The 23,670-nt window shown below is 41.4% G+C and overlaps 1 long non-coding RNA gene across 4 annotated transcripts in view; it reads right to left on the bottom strand.

Annotated features, from left to right (window-relative positions):
* LOC115373580 (uncharacterized) overlaps positions 1-21,150 on the bottom strand; it is a 339,580-nt gene extending 318,430 nt beyond the window's left edge. For all 4 annotated transcript variants that reach the window (XR_003929553.1, XR_003929556.1, XR_003929554.1 and 1 more), the window contains exon 1: positions 21,042-21,150. This is a non-coding gene — a long non-coding RNA (uncharacterized LOC115373580). The remainder of the gene's footprint in view (positions 1-21,041) is intronic.
* Positions 21,151-23,670: the final 2,520 nt, after the last annotated feature.

Below are 23,670 nucleotides of genomic sequence, written 5' to 3'. Positions count from 1 at the left end.
ATGGCATAACGACGGGGGGGACCAGAAAATAATTATTTTCTGTCCATTGAACACCATTCATTTTTTTCACTCCGAAAGGTCCCATGGGGGCCCACCGGAAGGGGCGGGACTTCACCACTCTATTGGCTGCATGCTAAATATTTAACACACCAAGCTGAGCGAGGGACGGCTACATGCTAACTGTATAACACACCAAGTTGAGTGATAGTATGCTACATGCTAACTACATGTTAAGTGATATTAGCCGACATACTAACACCAATAACATCGCTCATAATATTTTGATGATAATATAATAATATTTATAATAATATGATAATATTTATTTTATGATAATATAATAATATTTATCATAATATTTTAGTGTTGCATTATGTTGTTTGCCATTAGGCTTTATGCTAACAGTTTAGCATATACCACTGAGTGATAGCAGGCTAGCAAACACTATGTTGAGTAAAAAAAGGCTACATGCTAACATTTTAGCATGCACTAGGCTGTGTGATAGTAGCCTACATGCTAACATGTTAGCATAGACCTAAAGTAAGTGAGGTGATAGCAGGGTACATACTATCTCTCCAGCTGTTGTGATACCAGGCTACATGCTAACTCTTTAGCATACACCATAATAGGCTACATAATAGGCTACATGCTAAGTTAAACAGAGACTCAGTTTAGTGATAGCGGGCTACATGCTAACACACTAGCATGGGCTACATGCTAATTCTCTAGCATCCACTATGTTGAGTGATAGCAGGGTACATGCTAATTCTCTAGCATGCACTATGTTGAGTGATAGCAGGGTACATGCTAACTCTCTAGCATCCACAATGTTGAGTGATAGCAGGGTACATGCTAACTCTCTAGCGTCCACTATGTTGAGTGACAGCAGGGTACATGCTAACTCTCTAGCATCCACTATGTTGAGTGATAGCAGGGTACATGCTAACTCTCTAGCATCCACTATGTTGAGTGATAGCAGGGTACGTGCTAATTCTCTAGCATCCACTATGTTGAGTGATAGCAGGGTACATGCTAACTCTTTAGCATACACCATGCTGACTGATAACAGGCTACATGCTAAGTAAAGCAGAGACTCAGTTCAGTGATAGTGGGCTACATGCTAACACACTAGCATGGGCTACATGCTAACACTTTAGCATACACATGGCAGGTTTAATGATCTTCTTTCAGGTGAGCGAGCACGTATTCATCCACCGCCGTGTGACTTTGAGCCGCATGTCGCCCCTCGCCGAGCGCCACCTTCAGGAAAAGTAGTCCCCGTCAGTTCAAAACAAACTTTTCCTGTCACATGTTGTGCCGTCAAATCTGAATATTTTATTTATTATTTATTTATTTATTTATTTTATTTGACAGGGACAATACAAAAAACAATGTATCAAGTTATAAAACATGAAACCGTTGCATTGTATAAGGGGTTTATAGCCAAGGCTAGTTTGCGACCCCAGTCCCTGGTTGGGCCTTTCTATACAAATATCTACAATATATGATTAAAAATGATCAATTACACCAAATTACAGTCATAAAAGCTGTGTCATCACCAATTTAAAATATGCCAATTAGTGTTCGCACATTTGGTTGGATTTCAACCAGAGTTTAACCTTATCATTAAATATTTTTATATCAGTTTCTTTTTTTATTTCAGTTGGTAGGGCATTCCACAAATGTATCCCTTTCTTTAATGTTTTGCACTGCATTCCACACGAACTTATTTATTCTAACCTTTACTTATTTTTCATCATTTTTACAAAACAAGCTAAACTAGTAAGCCAAATGAATAAAGACATGAAAGTGAGAGTAAAGCTTGTATGGCGTTTGGTGTTTTGGAGGTTTCATTTGTATTTCTTGGAGGGTGCTGGCTGAGAGTGACGTAAAGCACACATACAAAAAAAAAAAACAAAAAAAAACACAGTCCCGCTCACACACATCAGTTCCTAGAGTCTTTATAGGCCAAATAAGCGAGTGCCGCCATCACAGCGATGGCCGCTCCCCGCAGAACGCCACATTATGATATATGAATCTTTTAAAAATCCTTGATGATTTGGATACCCCGCCCGCCACCAGCCCCCTCAGTCTCCTCAGCGGCGTAATCTACTGCAGATTAAAAATGACTATCATGAAACAGGCATTCCCTGTAAGTAATCCCCTCCTCTCTAAAAGGAGGAAGGAGGGAGCGGAGGGAGGAGGAGGAGGGGTGGAGGTGGAGGAGGAGGAGGCGGGTGGGGGGAAAAAAATCTGCACCAAAGCCTTTTTTGCTTCTAGTTATGTCAGGCTGTATTTTAAACAGTGCTAATCATATACCTTTGTGGACACTTAATTAAAATTACAAAACCAATTTTAATCGGCGGTCCAATTAATATGCAAATGTATGCAAATGTAGTAAAACAAGGTGGTGATTAAGTTAAGGACACTCTATTTCATGTCTTCCTTAAGTGTGAAAACAAACCGTCTTTTTCCCCCCCGCTACATCCCCCCCTCTCATTCCCTACACCCCCAGCCAACACACACACACACACACACACACACACACTTGCACACACACCCTTCATCCAAGGCTCATACTGATGGATTGTGATGTTTACTGGCCACATGCTGAGTTAGGCAAATACCCTCCGCGGTATCATTTCAAAAAAGGGAAAATACAGGAGTGGAGACAATGTTACTCTGAGTCAGTGTCCCTAATCCACATATTTAGTCACTGAACACACACACACACACACACACACACACACACACACTGAACACACACGTTCACGCGCACCGAGCCGCGCTAATTCTCTTAAGGTCAGTGCAAAGTTACATATATCCTGCGCCGGTGACGGTTACACGGCTCCATTTGAAATTCAAGGCAAAGTTTTCCAGGCTTGAGGTGAGAGTTGACAATTCTGGAAACGGAGGGGAGGTGGGGGTGCGGGCGTGGAGGGTGAGGGGGGGGGGGACTTTCAATTCTAATTAGGCCTCGGAGATACTGTGGTCTTTTCAAAGTCGTGTCTGGAGGGGCCGAGGGGGGCTCGAGCAGGTAATGAATCTGCATCTGAGTGGAAATTAAATTTATTATAATATTTGGCCAGCGAAAGAGAGAAAGAGAGAAAGAAAGAAAGAGAGAGTAAGAGGAGAAAATGAACTTCGCCTGCGAGTGAGGCCGGATCGAGGTGAGCAGAGGTCATTAAACTTTGTTGCTTGTGGATTTATGCGCTGTGGCGGCTCTGCAAATAAATCAAACCGGCCTAAATGTATTCCGTTAAATGTAATATGTTATTAACACCGCCGCAGCTGCACATTTTCATGCTAATGAGCCTAATGACTTGATATGCGGTGAGCCAACGTCTGTTTAGAGGTTTCACGTCATGGGAATTCAGATTTTCCCTCAATCAACACACACAGTGGATCAAAGATGTCCAGTGAACGCTTTGTTTGATTCAGATTGTGCAGGAGTTTCTGCCTTTTTTAAAAACTCATCGCCGTTTATTCCAGGGCATTTCAGGCTGACGTCTGGAAACGTGTCAACCACTTGTGATTGGCTCCTCAACAAAACGCCGACTTATTTCCAATCAGTCGGGTTTTCAAAGCCGATGTGGGGAAATATGGACACATCTGGACTAATTTCACTCTCATCAGGGTGGAAAAGCCTCTGAAACAGCACTTACGCCACCAAAGAAAACAAAATTTGCTTCTCAAACTGGGCAAAGTTTTGGAGAATGAAGCAAGACTAAAACACATTTTCACTATTTCAGTTCAACTTTAAACTGCATTTCTTTGCAAAGCATCTTGATGGACGATTGTTGTGAAATCTGAACAACAATCGTCTTTTATTTTCTGATTGAGCTCCATAGATTTAGACTGATTTGGGTTTCTCCAAGCACATGTGACAAATATGAAAACATCTGGACTGAAGCTAGTCAAAATTTCTCCTGAGAATCTTTAATTTCGGCGATTTTCATGCCAGAAACTGGAACTTTTCATGGTAGAAAAGCCTCTGAAACAGCATTTAGACCATCAAAGAAAACAAAATCTATTTATTTTATTTATTTCGCTTTCTCTTTTCCCGTTCGGTTCTCTAACTGGGCTAACTTTTGGAGAATTAAGTAATAATAAAACACATGTTCATTTTTTTCCCGGTGGAGCTGTCGAACTCTCTTAATGACCTTTGGGTGTCCCCCAGCTCACATTTTGGATCAGAAACACCCACAAAAAAAAAAAAAAAAAAAAAAAATGAGACGCCAGATCAAGCGTCGAAAGCCACTTCTTCAGAGGAAAAGTATAATTGCCTGTTATGTGAAAGATTCGATCCAATTAGCTTTGTTTGAGAGCTGGAAGAGGTTTTCTTTTCCTTGGCGACGCAGAAAGAGAAGCACATCAAACTTTGAGCCGCTTTCATACATCAGCTGAGATCCAGCCTTCATACGCAGGGTCAATTAAAAGCACTGATACTGCCATGAAAAATGACACAGTGGAAATTAGTAGAACATCACACACTGATTCCATTAGCACGATGAGCTAGGCCGTTATCAAGAGGGTGTGTGTGTGTGTGTGTGTGTGTGAAACTAATGTGTGTGTGTGTGAGGTTAAGTTTGTGTGCGTGAATGAATGCATGCATTGTTTGCATCCATGCATTCACACATGACTACAGGTTTATGTGCAAGCTTGTGTGTGTGTGTGTGTGTGTGTGTGTGTGTGTGTGTGTGTGTGTGTGTGTGTGTGTGCTTATGCGTGTGTGTGTTCCATTAGCACAATGATCTATGGGCCGTTATTAATTTATGTGTGTGTTAAGGTTGTATTTGTGGATGAATGCATGCATGTATGTTTGGTTGCATTCACACATGACTACAGGTTTGTGTGCAAGCCTGTGTGTGTGTGTGTGTGTGTGTGTGTGTGTGAGGATTGTACTTGTGCATTCATGCTTGCTTGTTTACATGCATTTGCCCACGTATGACTGTGATTTTATGCAAAACTTTGTGTGTTGGCTTTCTGTGTGTGTGTGTGTGTGTGTGTGTGTGTGTGTGTGTGTGTCCATGCACACAACTCACCTCCTCACATGCATGCATGCACACACAAACACAATTTTACAAGTCAGTTCACACGTGTGTGTGGGTGCGGCATGCCTACCGCCAGCTTTTGTGCATGCACTTGTGTGTGTTTGTGTGTGTGTGTGTGTATGTGTGTGTGTGTATGTGTACAGTAAGTGTGTGGGTGTGTGCGCGCGCCTCCCCAGCCTCACTCCTCTCTCTAAGTCTCGGGTGCACAAGGTGGGCGAGATGTTGGAAACAGCTTGTGTCATCAAGTGTTAGCAACCTGTAATCCCATCTGAGCCGTGAGGAAGTGCAGCGCCCGCCCCCCCGCCGGGCGCCGCCGCCTCCCCGGGGCTCGCGGCGCAGCCTGCGCCCCGCTGATACCTGCACTACACGCCGCTTCCAGGTGACTTACACACACAAACACCGGGGGGGACGAGGGGGCGGGAGGCGGCGGGGGGGGGGGGGGGGGGGGGGGTTGGGTTGTGTGTATCAGCTGCTGCCGAGGGAAAACACGTCCCCGAGCTGAAAGCGAGCGGAGAGAGAGCGCAGGTAGCTGCCGTGGTGGCGATTTGTTCCGCCTGGCGCAGCAGCAACCTGGACTCCTGCAGGCCTGGAAGAGCCTTGGAAGTTTGTGGATTTGACCTCACCTTGTAGATAGATAGATAGATAGATAGATAGATAGATAGATAGATAGATAGATAGATAGATAGATATACTTTATTGATCCCAACCAGGGAAATTCCGGTGTTCCAGCAGCAACAGTGGAAACATATAATAAAGTTAAATAAAATAGAATAAAAGCTAAATATATACAATAAAGACTAAAAACTAAAAATATACATGAATGAATATGAAAATGAAATATACAGATGGAATTAAGTATATACATGGAATTAAGTATATTAAGTATATACATGATGGCATAGAAAAGGAGAGTTAGAAGGAGAATTAGTATGAGAGTTTGTAAGCACTGGTTGTCTTTTTTTTTTTTTTTTTTTTTTTTTTTTTTTTTTGTTATAAAGCATCCAAACTCAAAAATATACTGCAGCTCTCACACTGGTAAGGTAATTATTTCACTATAATTCCATGAAAATTATTTCAAATTTGGATGTTTAGGTTATTTTCGGCTGTTTAAATTGTTCATATTTCTATTTTTTCTATATTCCTTGTTTATAGTGTTTATATTGCCTGCTGCTATTTATTATGTGTTTATAATGTAAATTTGCTTCATATTTTGCTATCCACTTTGCTACTGTAATGCTGGAAATTTCCCCACTATGGGGCTAATAAAGGAATATCTTATCTTATCTTATCTTATCTTATGAATATCATCAAATCATCAAATCATTGAGTTTTTACTTCTTGAATTCCATCAAATCAGGACTTGAAAACCACTGAAAAGTAAATTTGACGTCCATTTGGGAGTTTGGGAGCTGTAGCAACAGAAACTGATAAATTAGGGCTCCACGAAATGGACTCTTACTTTCTTGAATTTATGTGTTTCCTGTTTAAACAGGAAGTCTGGGCGGGGCGCGGGACATCATTCACAAGTGAAACCAACAGGATTTCAGTTTGGGGAAGAGACACTTATTTTGAAGGAACGGGTGGATGAAAGGGGGTGTTTAAAGATTTGTGAGGGTTTTACTGGTCGAGATTTTAATTTGTAGCCGCTGTTTAAGATGTCTGACAGGAAGTAGAAGTCATGTGAAAAAATACAATATATAATCAAAAGAGTTCACTTAAGGTATTGATAGTTTGATCTGGTTTGAGAGGTGAAATTTAAAGCTACTGCAGTTTCTGTTTTTTATGCTGATCTCCAGGCAGTTTCAGACAAACACCTTGAACCTGATTGGCTCCCTCGTTACAGGCCGACTGAATCTGTCCAATCAGGCCCGCTTGGAGTTTTTAAAACCGAAAAGCCGCCAATCAGCACATAAAAATCCATTTATAACGTTTTGAGATATCCTGCTAACACTCAAACACAAAGGCGTGCCCTGTCTGACACCCCCGGGAAAATAATGAGTAAAACAACTTCATAACCAAAAACCCGTCCTTTGTTTTCAGCGCTTCTGTCATTTTAAACCTGCAAATAAATTCCCTGTTATGCTTCTCTCTACCTATCCCTCTCTCTCTCTCTCTCTCTCTCTCTCTCTCTCTCTCTCTCTGCCGATGCCATCTGGAAAAATCACCTGAAAAAAATTTGCCACATTTCATCTGAATATCGTCACTTTTGGCTCGATGAAATCTCTGCTTGAAGGCAATTTCATGCGAGTACCTTTAACACTTCCTCGCTTGACTGTTTTGCAGGCAGACGTCCACGCTGCACCAGTAAACACCTCTCTACGAGGAAAAAAAAAAAAAAAAACAGAAAAAAAAAAAACAGTGGAAAACCTGAGATGGTGTTTCATTGAAAACTGACAAATACGTGACTCTGAGACAAAATTATCACCTGCGGGGAGATGAGGCTTGGTGAGAAAAGTGCCAGGCTAAAAATCCCAACCAGCAGAATTAACGTGTTTCTCGAGTGACAGGTGTTGATAGGTATTTTTCTGCCTTTGGAACCTAAATGTAAAAATGACAACACTCCTTAAAAAAAAGAAGAAAGGGGGAAAAAACAGCAGTGATATTATATTTTCCAGGAGCGGGAATTTACTCATGACTTCCAATCTCTCTCTGTGTGTTAGCAACCTTCACTTCAATGTTGTTTTTGTTTTGGTTTTTATTAGGCCTGACCTAGATCATTTGTTGCCATAGTAATCAAAGATAAAAATCGGGGTAATTAATATTCGGTTATAATTCACACAGAGAGAGAGAGAGCCTTCGCAGTTCACAAACAGGTATTTAGGACAGCTGTAGGGGAGAGTGGGGTAAATAGTGCCAATTTTTACTTAAAGTGCCTTTAAAGCGAGGGGATTACAGTAATGCCTCCAACTAAAATATGCACATATAGTTTAGGTTGTTGTGCATCCCTGGGAACAATCACTTTGGATCTTATATAAACTGTTTGAGAAATATAGCTTTTGAAAAAAAAGTGGTTTGTGGCACAACTTGCCCCCGGTGCGGGGTAAATTGTGCCATTAGAGAGAATACACTGGGGTAAATTGTGCCATTGATAATTGAAGTAAAACAGATCATTTTAATCTCACAAATGATAATGCTATATAAAAGCAAAACAAATTCAATACAAAATGATTTATTTAACATTTATTTATTATTTTAACAAGATCACAGGCCACTTTTCTATAACAAGGCCGAGCGCCACATGAACACATACCCAGAACAAAATAAAAATTACAAAATGAGCACCTGCAAATCATCTTCCTCTGAATCTGAATAGTTTTAGTGATCAAAGGTAAGAAGACAATGTACAATAACAATAAAATACAATTAAGTAATATATAGTATATAATCACAAGTTATTCCACTGGCACAATTTACCCCAGGCCCTTTGGCACAAATTACCCCAAGCCCACCATTTTGAAAAAAATGCATCCCCCAGCTGTTTTGAGCTAACATCATGCTAACTGTATAGACTCATGGTGTAGCTTACTAAAGTACTAAAACCTGTGTGAACTGTTTTCAAAGTTTTCTATAATTGTTCAAACACAGCAATCAAAAAACCTTGATCATAGAAATTTTACTTTGGAGGGCAAAAAAAATGTTTTTTGAACTGAAATGTGCTTTCCTCTCAAGCCATGTGTCTCCCTTCTTTACAGGATGAGTGAAATGGATGCCTCTTCAAAAATATGTGGTCACATGACCAACTTCTATGGTTTTCTAGATAACAGGGGTGGAACTACTTGCCCCTTGGCACAAATTACCCCACTCTCCCCTACTGTTTTTTTTTGTTTGTTTTTTTTTTGTTTTTTTTTTCAATTTTCACCTTGTTTCACTGCACATCAGCACACAGACAGCTCGCTTCTTGTGAACACAGATTATTGGAAGAAAAAAAAATGCTTCATCTCCCGTATCATTTCCAGGTGTGGTGTTCCCTGATGTCACCGCGTTGGCACAAGAGTTTGTTTTCATGCCGACTGTGCTAACACTTCTGTTTTCATAAGGAAATGTATTCAAGAATTCTGAAAATAACCTCTAGATTTTTATTCAAATAATAATAAAAAAAAAAACTATTTGCAGGAGTTCAGCCTTACTGCACAGGTTGATGGTCGCGCCAATATTTTGAAGTAATCAGGTATATTTTTTTCAGGTTTCAATGGGTTAAATCTTTACCTGCTCAAAGGAAACATAAAACAAAATGAAGATTTACCATGAAAAAAAGAAAAAAAGGAAATGTTCATGTTATGCTTGTATAACAAGATCTTATATTTGACAGGAGGCTGCAATTTAGTGAACATAACCAACAGTGAACGAAGATCTTCAACTTCCAGAGTAATCACTCAGGAAGGAGATTATGCCCACACTGCTGCAAAATGTTTTCATGGCTTTTGATTAGATTTTACGGGCCCCGGGATAATGAAACTGTGTTTACCTATCATGGACGACAGAAACCTTCAGTTCAAGCAACAACATGCAATTGAGCACGGGCAATGATCTGTGTCTTTTGACGATTAAATTGCACAGGGAACGTCTGATGCTCGGAGTAAATAGTTTAAACATTTCTCCCCAGAAAAAGCTGGGCAGGAAGGGGAAGGTGATACTAATGGTAGCCTGGCAAGTCCACAGAGATGTCCACTCAATAGGCAATTTAAAAATGGAAGAGGGAGGTTTGACTAAGCAATAAAAATGTTCCACTGCCAGCAAGGGAGAAGCAGAGAAGAAGGAAAAAAACATAAGGAGGGGGCCGAGCGGGTGGGGTGGGGTGGACTGAGGAGCAACATCACCAATTATCTTATTTATAAATCAACGGCAATTCCACTGATGACTTTATCTCAAATTTGATTAAACACAGATTTCAAGGTCCCCCACCCCCAAACAAATCATTTGATCTAATTCCCTTTATTGGTAATAATCACAAGTCTTCCCTCGGCCTCCACTAATCAGAAGCCCATTGATTTCCAGTGGAGTGCAGGCGGAGCGGACAGAGCTGCAACGACTGCAGCATCCGAGTGTCCGGAGACAGAGACAGAGGCGAGTCAATGGAGGCCCGACAGAGAATCCAAAGCTTCATTTACACCTGGCCATTTCATTTCCACTCGTGTCTAAATTGCGTCTGGATAAGGTTCAACCGCGTAATTTTCTTACAGTTTGTAGTCCGACGTGTCCGCAGTCGGGCTGGGCGATATGAACAAAATCAAATTTCACAACCCTGTCTCACGGGACTTCAATCGTCACAAAATTTAATCTACAGATTCAAGTACATGGACATGAATTGACCATTTTTTTGTGCATATGGACACAAATTCAATTAGTGTCCATGTACATGAATTTTCCCTTACTGGAAAGAAGAAAACTATTTCACGAGGAAGCTAAATTTCAGCAGCTTTAGCCAACCAAAGAAGCACCTGACAGGGGAACGGGCAAAAACTCCAGAAGACACACTCCAAAATCTGGTAGAAAGCCTCCCAGAAGAGTGGAAGCTTCTCCAGCTGCAAAGGGGGACCAACTCCATTTTAATGCCTCTGGATTTAGGATGGGAGCTCAGAGAAGCTCCTGCAGGTGCAGTGTGGAGGTGGTCCAATACTTCTGTCCATCAAAGTCCAAGTGGTTAAGGCACAACATACACATCAAATTGAAATACATTACTTTTAAAGTCGTGCCAGTCATGAAAAACACAAGATAATTGAATCTATAGATTAAATTTTCATGGCTATATCACAAAATGCTGTGTGGCTGGGCTGAACGTCAACATATCTTTGACCGAATACCTCATTCAATATTCCAACTGTACTATAGTGTATTATGAGTGCTTTCATAAGATATGTACACTCAACAGACTTCTGATAAACAATCACTAATAATGTGGATATGATAATGGAACAGCTACAACAGTTTAAGATCCATCCCTTGCATCCTTTTACCGTGATGCAGCTTTCAAAACCAATAAATGATGAATAAGAGACGGATGTGGATCTCAGATGAGCTCCAGGGCTGGTTTCAGTCATTAGATTTGTCCTTTACGCACACTGAGTGCATTTATACTGGCGTTATTATGAGGCTAAACCCAATCATGACCATGACACGATCATGACCAGCATATTTAGAAACTACACGAGTTGATCTAAGCATCCAAAGAATTAACCAAACCTGATAAAGAAGTAAAAACAGGACAACTGTCAACGCAACAATACAGAAATAAAAAATACGACAAATGGCATTAGAAATGTACTCAAAGGCAATTAAAGTCCAGGGCACAAAAGTAAAGGGCATGTTAAGTGACCCATATTGACCCCTGTAGGTGAGCAGCGTGAACTTCAACCACATTCGTCCTCCTACTTGTCTCTCAGCTTTTCTCGTCCCCTCGAGCTACGGTGGCCCGCGATTGACACAAACAATTAGGTCAAATTTTCTCAATAGAAGATGAGTAAGGCCGCTAATTGGAGCAGAAACCCAACAGAAACCCAACTGGTGATGAGAAAATACGTCGCTGTGTTAAATGCTGAAATAATAAAAGGATAAAACTGCCAGGGTGGTTTATTCCACAACAGAGCCGGGGTCAGAAAGTGAGTTTTGGAAGCACCTGGCAAAGTAATAAGTGACAAATTGCTCAACAACCCCATCAACTGATGCAGATATATTGCGGTCATTTGGCGCTATGGGGCAATTAAAATCATACTTATTGCCCCTTTAAGTACTGCAGGCTATCTCTGCATAATCATGGTGTGTGTGATGGTGGGTGTGCGTGTGATCATGCATTACTGCCGCTTCCCAGACTGGAAGAAGCTCCCGGCCCGGTCGATAAAACGAGGTTACCAGGTTAGCGAGGGCATCGTTATGCAGCGGGGTGTCGCTTCGTGATATCATCAACACAATCACCGCCCTCATTACCACAGTCACTTTTTACAGGTGACGGTGCTGGAAGAGGAAGGAAGAGGAAGGAAGGAAGGAAGGAAGAAGAAAGAAGGAGTAGGAGAGTGCAACTGGTCTGGAAAAAGACTGAAAAACAAGAGATCATTAGAGCACATTAAAATCCACATTACAGCTTTTACTGCCTCCTCAGGAGTCAAATGCAATCGGTGAGTCATCGGCAGGCCGGGTAGCTCGCCGCACCGTGGCCTAATGGCAGCTCATGTGGACGGCTGCCCACTGGAAGCCACTTGGCAACATCATGATCAGAGAGAGAGACTCGGAGGTAGAAGAAGGAAGAAGCGTGACGCCGCTGCATGTGGGCAAACACCGACTGGGAGCGAGCGTCGGCGCCGGACGCCGGGGCAAAAGGTGCATCCTGAACTCCGCAGTGACCCCGGCTTTCCATCAAAGGAAAAATAAAAAAAAATGCAATCATCCTCGGCAAGACGTGAGCATCTCGCAGGTCAAACGGCACGTTCTCAGGAGACCGCCGTCAAATGTTGAAACGTACAATGCGGAGAAACGCTGCAACATGTGGGGGAAGGAGAGTTTCTGCGCCCCGGAATCTCAAAGGGACGCGGGAAGAAAATCCAAAGCCGCTATTAAGAAAATATGTACATGTATATTGCATTCCTGGGTTCATTTCATTGTTTGGTGCATTTGTATTATTTCCATACACGACCAAATTACAACACTATCACAAAACTACTTCTGAAATGCAGTGACTACAAACTGATGATAACCGACACAGTAAGAGAATCCAGAGATGGATGTTTTTTAAAGGCTTTAGCCGTTCCTAAAGGAGTGATTTTTAAAATTTCTTCAACTCATCGTCTTCCACTTTGCAAACATATAAACCTGCGGAGACGGTTGAGCCTACGCATTTTCACCAAAATTTTATCAAAAAATAACCGGAGTTTGAATCTGACCTCAGGTCCTTTGCTGCATGTCATCCCCCCTCTGCCTTTCCTGTCTCTCTCTACTGTGAGAGACAGTAGACAGTAGTCTCTCTCTACTGTCAAATAAAGCAGAAATGCCAAAAAAACAAAAAAACAAAAAAACAAAAACAATAAAAAGGAAAAGCTACAAAAAAAGCCACAAAATTAGAAAAAAATAGGGAAATCAGTAACAACTGATTTTATTTTATTCAAAAACATTTATATATATTTTTGCATTAATATACGCTTTTCTTTTAGTTTTTTCTTTTTTCTTTCTCATACATATTTTATGTTTTTTTATGTTTCAAATTAGAGGTCTTTCACTGTAATTTTTTTTTTCTTTTCTCACTGGCCAATAGAGGTGTGTTTTACATCTTTCAGTGCAGGAATTCACACAAGATTCAGCTCAACAGCAAACAACACTTTTCTGGATTTGCAAACAAAACTTTCTAGTTTGCAAACAAATGCGCTCAATTCACATTTTAATAATTTATTTTACTTGCAACGAAATGTTTTTGATTGTAGTGCTGATAGTTTTGTTCTCAACAAACCGTTAATATTAAATTGAAGAAAGAAAAAACTCGCTGCCTGCCGTCCAATGAGAACCAGGCTGCGGTCCTCTGTTGGACCTCAGCCCACCAGTTGAGAGTCACCGGTCCGCTGCACCACGTATTTTGGGAGCTCTTTTACATGAAAAAGTTTCGGGACCCCTCTGGTCCAGGCGTGGCAGCACCAATCCAGCTGTATTTAAATATTTGTCTCAAACATTTCATGTGTGTGAGCCCCCCCGCGGTATTTTCGCCGTCAGCGACTCCCTCAGTGACAATCATAAGGAGCAGCGAGAGTAGATCCATAACAGCAAAGCGCCGTCGCTCCCCCATGATAAATGAGTTTGTATTGTCTGTCAGGCCGGCTTCCTGCCAGCCCAGGTCACTGCTTATTAAATTACCACTTGTCAATGTCCTAAATACTGATTGATGGATGAGCATGCCAAATGAAGGACTCCTATGACTTTTGCCTCCCCCCTCCCAGTTTTCTCAGCGCGGGGAAACCTACACCAGATTGTTATTGACACATATTGAATGTGTGAGAGGAGGCTGAATCGCCCCCCCCCGCCCCTCCCCGGTGCTTCTCAGTGTTGTTTCATGCCACTTATATAACACTTGATATAAGCTGTGATATAAGCTTGTTGCTAAATATACGCAGTAAGAATGAGGTCTTAAGGCTTTTCCTGTTTTGTACGCTGACAGGAGGGGTGGTGAAGTGCAGGACAGGTCCATTTTTTGTCCCCATGATTTCCATTTTATGACTTTTCCATCAATTCAATGACTAAAGTGTTTAATTTCCATGATTTATGTAAACAAATCACTGAGTTTTTTTTTCCTAGACCGAGATGTTCAACGTTAATTTTCTGTTTTATCCTGCAGGGGAAGTCAAAATATCAAAAATAAATATTGTGTTTGGTGAATAAGTCTGTCTGGAATGGGCTTTTCCAAACTCCAGGACTTTCCAGAAATCCCATGACCCCGTGGGAAAGTGTGGTGTACGTTCACACACACAAAAATGCACCCTCAAAAGCACTTCAGAGGTCCTTGTGGTACTAACTGCTTAGCTTTTTTGCTCTTAAAAAAAAAAAAAGGCGCACACACACACACACACACACACACACACACACACAGACGTTTCCGACAGCAGAAGGTTCATGTTTTATTATTTCTCTTTGAATTCGAAGGTACGTTTTTGCCACTTCAAGGCACAAAATGCTCCCCGAAGGGAAATATCTCTACCTTTTGAAAGGGTACATTTTTGCACCAAGGCATCAAAGTGAATTTTTTGTCACTTTGAAGTAATTATATTTATATTTAATTTGTTCCCTTTAAAAAGGCACATGGGCGAACATATGGGCTGTGTTTAAGCGTACAGCCTGAGAGACGAGCGTTTGTACGCCTTCAGCTCCTCCACTGTATTTGTTTTAATTGCAAGCCCTGATGTATGGTCGGTGTGTGTGAGCGTGTAGGCATGTCTCTCTGCGTGTGTGTGTGTGTCTGTGTGTGTGTGTGTGTCCCAGGGGTGTGCTGAAGGCGTGCATTGACGAGTGTGTGGCTGACATTTGAGTGTGATTGAGGGGGAGTGCAGATCACTGTAGCGCTCTTTTTTTTTTTTTTAACTGCACTTGACCCACACGATTCCCACTAATGGGATAATAACTGATTAAAAACAGGAGAATAAAAAAGAAGTTGGCTCTTTTGTTTAAGTATCCAAACAGGCCTGAGGTGCCCGAGTCCAAAAGCAAAGAAAGACGAAAGCGTGTGCACAAAAAAGGCCCAGAAGATTGCCAAAAACTGTGGAAAAATAGCCGGCGCAATTGAAAAATGAGTGAACTGTATCTTTAAAGCAGATTTTTTTGGCTGCACAGCCTTCATCAGGCTTGTGAAGAAGTACTGGCTGGCTATTTTTTTTCTTTTTCCAGACATTGTTAACTACGCCACATTTGTGTCTAATGATAAGGTAAATGAAAGGATATTTCAAAGAGAACTGGCCTCCCTGAGTATTTTTTATATTTATTTATATTCTTTTTTTTTTTTTTTTTTTTTCAAAGACTGGACAAACTGGAGCAGTTTGGAAAAAGACCGCAGGCGTGCCGAATGATTGTCAGCCATGCAAATAATCACTTACTTACACTCAGTGAGTTTGCTTCGGATAAGGCAAATTACCATTTGAAAATGAGCTCAAAAACACTCTGGGCGAAAAGCTTGCATCATGATTCTCAGTTATATTATCGCGGATACGTAACCACACACACATGCAGACACACACAAATGCTTACAAACAAACACACAGGGATATCACATGAATGCTCTGATCTGACGGTAGGCTCGCCTTATTTCTGCGTCCAATTGAAACTGGTGTTCAGCCAATCAGATGCTGCCTCTTCTTTATTTGCTCATTATTGATGTTGCTCGGACTGTTCAGAGGCGTTTCTGGAGCAGCACAGGCTGTGTGTGTGTGTGTGTGTGTGTGTGTGTGTGTGTGTGTGTGTTGAAAAGCGACAGTAGAAATGAGAGAGAGAGAGAAGGGATGACAAGCAAGAAAACTTCATATTCAAACCTGTGTAATTAAAAGTATAAGATCAGCTTTAGCCATTCGATTGGAGCCTAAATGCAAGAAGTGATGAATATATTGTGATAATAAACGGTTGCTACAGGTTCCCAATGATCATTTCTGTAGCAGAAGCATTAAACCTAACTCTGTCAAAGATATTAGTCCTTTATAGATCCTCCAGATTCTGAATCTGTGAAGTCAGGCTGCTGATAATCAAACAAATCCCACTTTGCTTCCACCCAACGCTTCAAATCAGGGCTGGGCAACATGATTGAAAACAATGTCATCATATTTATAAGTCATGTCGATATGCATCACAATATGATTTGTACGTAAAATCACATTAAATAATCTAATTAATGCTCATTTCACCGCACTGAATCAAACAACAAGGCTAGCTGTGATGTTTCTGTATCAGCTGAAGAACAGAATTATACATAATGACATCCCAGAATATTGCCACTGTATGTTTTTGCTGAAAGACAAACGCTAAAACAGTCATGAAGGGGTTTGTTTTGTGATAATAACCACCGAGCCGTCTATTATCCTGCTTTGTGCAAGTCGACTGATGAACTACACGTGAGATTTTACCTTCTCCCTTGCTGTTTTCTTCTGGCTTTCCTGTCTTTTCCTCTCCGCTGACAGCTCAGCCTCCAACCACCAACCAAACATTTCATGTTTCCAAATAAAATCAAACCCAACTCCATGTTGTTAATGACCTTTTGGCTCCAAGCAGGCGTCATCGCTTGGTAGCTTGATGAGCAGAAGTAAACAAACCAGACTTTCTTTCTGAGCGGAGGGATAGATGAAACCTGCAGGACGCTATTCATAATAACGATCAATAATCAGAAATATTGGGAGGGACGGCAAAATTCCACGAATAACCAATCAGAGCCAAGAAATGTTGAATTATCCCCAAGCTTTAAATACACAAACAAGTTTGTTAAATCACCTTCCAAACAGTGTGTTGAGTAAACAAGAACACTACAAGTACTACTACTGCTTATTAATACTGCTGCTACTACAATGCATGCTATTACCTCTGCCATGAGTACTGCTATTTTTTAGGTAAGCAGACAGATAGAAAAATGAGTTTGCTTGCAAGTCCCATGCTTTCCTCCCCCCATTCTTTCAGATTACCTATGCCAACATCTTGAAGGCAGATGAACGGCAACAAATCATCTCAAACAGCAATTAACGGTCAACAAATCTGCACGCCACATTGTTGTTCCTGAATCCTACGGAGCCAGGAAAGGGAAGTGTTTCACGTGTCTCCTTTCAAAGCCCGTTTCTGAAAAGCCACGTTCGCTCAAAGGCCAGGTGTCATATGGTCGTCTTGTGGAGTTGTGCAGGGCATCCGGGTGAATAGCCAGGTTATAAAAAGCCCTTTAAGCCCATTTCCCATCTTATCCTTTTACTTGCTGAGTCTATGGATGAATTCGGGGGCTACTGTCAACACGATGAAGTTCCTGGCCAGGATTGGGAGGTAAGCAAAGTTTAAGCTACAGCGCCGACCTAATGCCAGTTTGATTAAATGCTCAGGCTACAAACAGCAGGGGTTTCTGATCCCTCCGCGACTGCATCACCACTATAGTTCTCTGCGGCTTAATTCATTGTGCTGCTCCTCCTGACCTCTTTCAGCACAAACCCATCTATTATATCATCAGAAAATAAATAAGAAGTGTTGTTCTAATCATCTAAAAATACAGCGGGTGTGAACACTTCATCAGAACGGGGCGCCGTCGTGGTTGAATGCGTCGTGGCGCTCGTTTTTTTTAATTTTTTTTTTTTTTTTTTTTTTTTTTTCTGAAGCTTTATTTCCAAGCAGATGCGTGGCGGAGAATGAACATTTGTTTACATCCCCCAGATACATTAAGTGTTTATTTGATGGCAAACACAATCCAAATTGTCACTTAGCGATGCCAGCTCCAAGTCCAATAAGCCACGGGTCTTTAAAAGTCACAAAGTGCCGCCATGTTTAACAGGGTTAAATACACAAACAAAGATGGATTGAATGTGTAATTTGGAGCATTCAAATTTGGTGGAGGGAAAAAAAGAAAAAGAAAAAGCAAAAGAGAAAAAAAAAACAATATTTCTCGGGGAACATGCCTTGCTGCATATTAATTCTTATCATGGTGATGAATAATCATGCTTCTTATGAGGAAGAGTCAGTAGAATACAGCAGCACTTTGGGCTGTCATAATTAACAGACTCACTCAACAATGGGCACGTTCTCATAGAGACTTCTTATTAACACAGACATAATGGGTAAAGTGCATATTAAAAATGGGTATTTAGAGTGGAAGGGATCAAAACTACCAATGAAAACACAGTTTTATGGTCGACATGTTCCATTGTTTCAGCGGCGGATGCACGCCAGGGCTTGCAGCCGCGGCCCGGACACACTGCTCAGTCGCCCCGAGGAGTCGAGAAGCTTCGGCGTGACACTGCCATTACCCACGAGGCTCGTGCACACCTCATTAGCGATGGAGTATCCTTTGGCCACCCATGGGCGAGATTCAGTCCCTTAGTAGCTTAACAAGATCACATTTAAATCTGTGACTAGATAGGGAATCATTTCCCGTTGAACATTCATCAGCAACACACAATTATACTCCGGCTGATTGAATTTATGAGAAGTTCACGATGAGACGTCAGTACTTTACTGGTGCAAACAGGAAATAAATGGAAGAAAAGGAGGAATCCAGGGTTAAAAAAAAAAAAAAAGGGTTTGTAACAAGAGGTTTGATGATTCTATGTATAAATCAGGATGTTTGGGTGGGAGATAATGCAGTGAGGGATCACTTAAAAGTGTAAACCAACAGGAGGGACACAGTCACATTTAATGGGATGGATGAAGGGACGGGACTGTTAAAAATTTTTGTGACGGTTTTATTGGCTGAAATTTTAATTATGGCTACTGGTGCAGCATGAGGTCACCATTAAAGATGTGCAGTTTTCCCAGAAAGTAAAAGTTATGGGAGTTCATTTCATGGGGACTTTAATGTTGGTTAAATGTTTAAATATGTCTAAAATGGCTTTCGACATATCGAGTAAAACTACTGCTACACAGAATATAAAAGGCAAAGCTTTGTGGATGTTTGTCTTACACTACATCCATGAGATTCATTACAAAAAGCATAATTTTGTTGAAGCATTGTACATACAGTATGAACTTCTCTGGTGCATATGCTCGATATTATTGACTATTTCCCTAAAATGCAACAACACATCGACCTAAAACTGGGCTGCATGTAAGGAGAAAGTACCTGGGCTGAATGTGAGTTAAACATTTAAAGGACATCTGCTTCTCTGTGGGTGAAGAGAAGAAATGAAGCTAAACCTCCTCCTGAACAAACCACCATTAACCACCATTACCACTGAGCCTAGCATCTAACTCCCATGATGCACTGGTCAGCCCAGTGTTGCTGCAATGCTGGAAGACTCCACTTTGGGTTCATCTTTATTTTCTAATAAAGAAAGATTTAAAAAAAAAATAAAGAAATAAAAATATTTATTTCTGGTCCTTGCTGCTCTGTAGCTCAGTATCATGGAGGTTTCCCATCTGCCTTCATTTTTTTTTTTCCAATTGAATGTATTTATTATGACTTATTTATGGTTTATTTGATAGGAACCCATACCATGTACATAGGCAAGCTGAAAACATCGATCCAATTCAAGTGCCATAGTGTTTACAGCAGATGCTAATGTGCAACATCTGTCCCCAGATTATCCCCTAGATCTTAGAATCAAATTCTTGGTATGTTTCCCCCCTTTGGTGCGGTTCTTTTGTGAAACCAAAACAACCGGCAGTCTCTCTCGGTTTCCGACGAACTCCGGAGCGGTTTTGTTCGCGGCGTGAACGAGACCAACTGAGATCTGGCGTTCGTTTTGGGTTGAAGCAGCTCCCTGATCTCAGGTGTGCGTTACTGGCTCGTAATTAATAAATGAAAGATGGCTAGCGATTAGCAACACAGGAACAAAATGAATGGAGGGTTGGACGTGGAGGAACGAGGAAACACTTTGCCTTCTTGGTATGTGTGCAAAGCCTGGACACTGGACCGGCCAAATGTGTTTGTACAATAAAGTGAGAGGGGATAAAAACACTGATTCCAACCCAAGCAAACAGACGACAGGTGTGAAAACGACCTACATCAACGTCTAAATGTTTAAAAGGACAAATCAACTCGCAATAGAGATCGTAATTGTGGTGTAATTGAGTCCACTTCTCGTAATGTTCAGGAATTGGGTCAAACGAGACACATCAGGTAGCCCGTTCTCACCAGAATAAAAGACAAAAAAAAAAAAGAAAAAAAAAGAGACTTCCATCTTTTCAATGTGCCCTTACATCATGAGACGGATGGTTAGGACCCGTAATTCAACGATGAGCCCTGAATTCAGACTGAATAGCCTGTTCCACAGTGTGCCTGTCAAGGGTGATTACAAGCTTAGCAAGAAAAATGAGATACTGGTTGACCTATTTCTGAACACTTTGTTTCGAGCCTTGCCCGAAACACCACCCCTCCCTCCCTCCTCCTCCTCCTCCTCTTCTTCTTCTTCTTCTTCTTCCCCTATCCCTTTTTCCCCCCCACCCTCCACCAAGCTTGTCTGCTTCTTTTCAGTTTTTTCGGCCGCTATTTTCCGCCGCCGTCTTCCTGCCCACCAGCTCTCAGGTCGGGTCAGAGGCCACCTGGCTCGGGGTCGGGAGCAAACCTGGCAACAAAAGCCGTCCGCCGTCGGAGATCTGTCGCTCTGCAGCAAACTTTCACCTTCACACTCCCTCCCCCCCCACCCGCCCTCCCTCGCAGTGTCTCCGTGAGGCGTTAGAAAAGGAGGAAACCCCTGCGGAGACGCTTCAATGGAGCGCTCTGAACGCCCGGCCCTGTGCCGCAGCAAAGTGTTGATCCTGTCATAAGGCGAGTCACACTGGGACCTCATTGGTGCGCTCTAATGCGGTGCGAGGAGTTAAAAAAAAAAAAAAAGAAAGAAAAAGGAGGGAACGCACCTCTGTTCCTGCTCTCGCGGACAAAGAGCTCAGAGGCAGTAACCTTCAGAGTCCCTTCACTCAGCTTTCATGGTCGCCGCCGCCGCCGCCGCCGCCTCCACTGCCGCTTTGACATCAGCAGATGGGCGCAAGAAGAAGAAAAAAAAAAAAAAAATGCATCAGGATTTAGTTGCTAAATGTTTTCTAAGTGGCGCCGAGCCGAGCCGAGCGCTCTTTCATTGTTTCAAAAACAGATTTTTCAATCGACTAATAAAAATGCTTAATTGAAACAATGCGCTATGAAATTAGATGAAAGCGTATTAGTTTCACTGGGCCTCTCTTACTGCCACTGATGTCCTGAAAATCCTATGTGTTGAGTTTTGCAGATAAGAGTTGAAGAAAACACAGGCTGGCAACAGTCCCTTCCTCCTCTCAAATCCTCAATAAAAGCAACATGGGAGACCAGGGGTTTGGTCTTAAGAAGAAGTAAGTAGAGTTTGTTATTTCACCGCCTTTGACTAAGGTCATACCAAATTAACAGACGACTGACTGAATAAAAATAGCATACCATTAATTCTTTTTTTCCTCTCTCCTCATAAATCTTAAAGGTTGACCTGATTTTTAATGTTAAACTATGTGAAGAAATTAAAAAAGGGAGAGGAGGAAGGAAGGGGGGAAAACATTCAAATAAGCAGCGTGGACTAATTTTAACCATGTCGCCTGCTCAGGTTTCATATGGGATCCGCGGACCTAAAAATACTTTGGTCTTTTGTGGGAGGAAACAATTAAAAAAAAAAAAAAAAAAAAATCCCATCCTCATGATGCACAAAACAATACTCAGAATAGGCATTTTCAATTATGTCGGCGGAGATTTTGAAACTTTATGGTCAAGCAATGCATGCCATCCGAGAATTATAATCAATTTTCAGGTGATAAAAAACATAACAAACAGTGAGAGGAGGGGCGCGGGGGGGGGCGGGGGGTGGGGGGAGGATGAGCCATTTAATTGCCACCACATTCGTTAACAAGCTTAGCTCTTGTCTCAGCGCTGTGCACCACACTCAGCATTCAAATAGATCCTAATTATTTCTAGTTGAAGGTCTTAAGATTGTCAACTCTTGTGTTGGCCGATGATAAAACATGGCTCTTTCAAACTTAATCATTACAAGTACATTCAACGAGCATAAATGGCTAAGAGGTTAGAGCTGCATTAACTCTCGTGTCCATTTGGTTGAATGGCCTGGCATCCGCAAAAGCAGATTACATCCTCAAATCAAGCCACCACTGATGATCGCGCTCCTAAACAGTCAATTATGGAATGTTTACTGTTGTGTTTTTGTGGCGTTATTTGTTGCCGTTCACTTGATAACACGCTAGACCGACTTTAGATTGACAAGGATTTATGGGAAAGCGCTGAACAGAGTAAAAGCCAATCACGTAAACACCAATTACAAGTCCGACGAGGAGAATTAAAGCGGCTGAATCGGGATTTTTTTCTCCCTTTCTTTCTTTCCTCTTTCTAAAAAGAGACAAAAAAGAAAACTAGATACCGGATGTTTAATGAGGAGAAGGAAATGATGGGCAGTGCTCGCATCATAATATGCAAATCAGCCATCTCTGAAAGAGCGTCTGATGCACTTGCTGTACAGCAGTGGACATGAATGGAGTCCACTGCTGCAAAATTATTATGATAATTGAGCGGGTTTTTGGAGGCTGAGCCAAGCTAGGCAGGAAGGGAAAAAAAAAAAAAAAAGAAACACCCAAACACTTTTCTCCAAAATATTGCTATCAGTGGATCTCTACAGCGGCGATCCTATCAGCCTGACAGAGATTACACGCCAAGTGCAATAAAAATATACAGAGATTTGTCTTGGTGACATAATGACAACTTCCACAGTCTAATGGTAGAGACTGGAAGATACAAATATACATATATATACGGTTAAAGAAGCGAGGGAAAGTGAGGAAAAGAAAAGAAAAAGTGGAGTATTTACACCCAAAACACATAAAGACAAACCTCAACAAAATACAAAGTGCAAAATAATAATAATAATAATAATAATAATAAATACATAAGGAAGCCAGCCACAAGATCAAAATCATAAAATCAGTATCCATCCAATCAACGTTAAAGTTATTTTATGAGTCAAGGCAGGTAATTGCACCTGGTACAAAGGACTTTGGCATCTTAAATACATGCAAGGACCTGTGAGGGCTGATTTTAATCTTATTTACCTCATTTTATCTACCTGTTACTCTGCAAACATCACATTTCTTCAATATCCATGAATTTGCACACTGATGCTGAGAAGGAATTTTACAAACTAGGTGACAGGAAGCCTTCGTGTGACTAAAATAAACTCAGAGAAGCGAGTGCAGATTATATACTGTACAAAAATGCAAATGAGCATGATGTCATCTGGTGATTCATCGTCTTTTTGGGGTGGGTGTGGGGTGCATTTTGCTAAAAGTTGAGGAACAGCATGGTAACAGTAAACTGATCTTGAATGCAAAGCTTCCATCCAAACTTCAACCACTCTTTCCAGAAACAGCTGAATTTAGGATGAAAAAAAAGAAGTCAGTCAGTGACTATAATGTGCTAGGAAAGGCAAAATGCTCCCACGAGTCCTGAAAGTCGAGTTAAATTCAT

Source organism: Myripristis murdjan, chromosome 2, assembly GCF_902150065.1.
Source record: "Myripristis murdjan chromosome 2, fMyrMur1.1, whole genome shotgun sequence".
Taxonomy (NCBI): Eukaryota; Metazoa; Chordata; class Actinopteri; order Holocentriformes; family Holocentridae; genus Myripristis; species Myripristis murdjan.
This window is presented reverse-complemented; position numbering and strand designations above follow the sequence as displayed.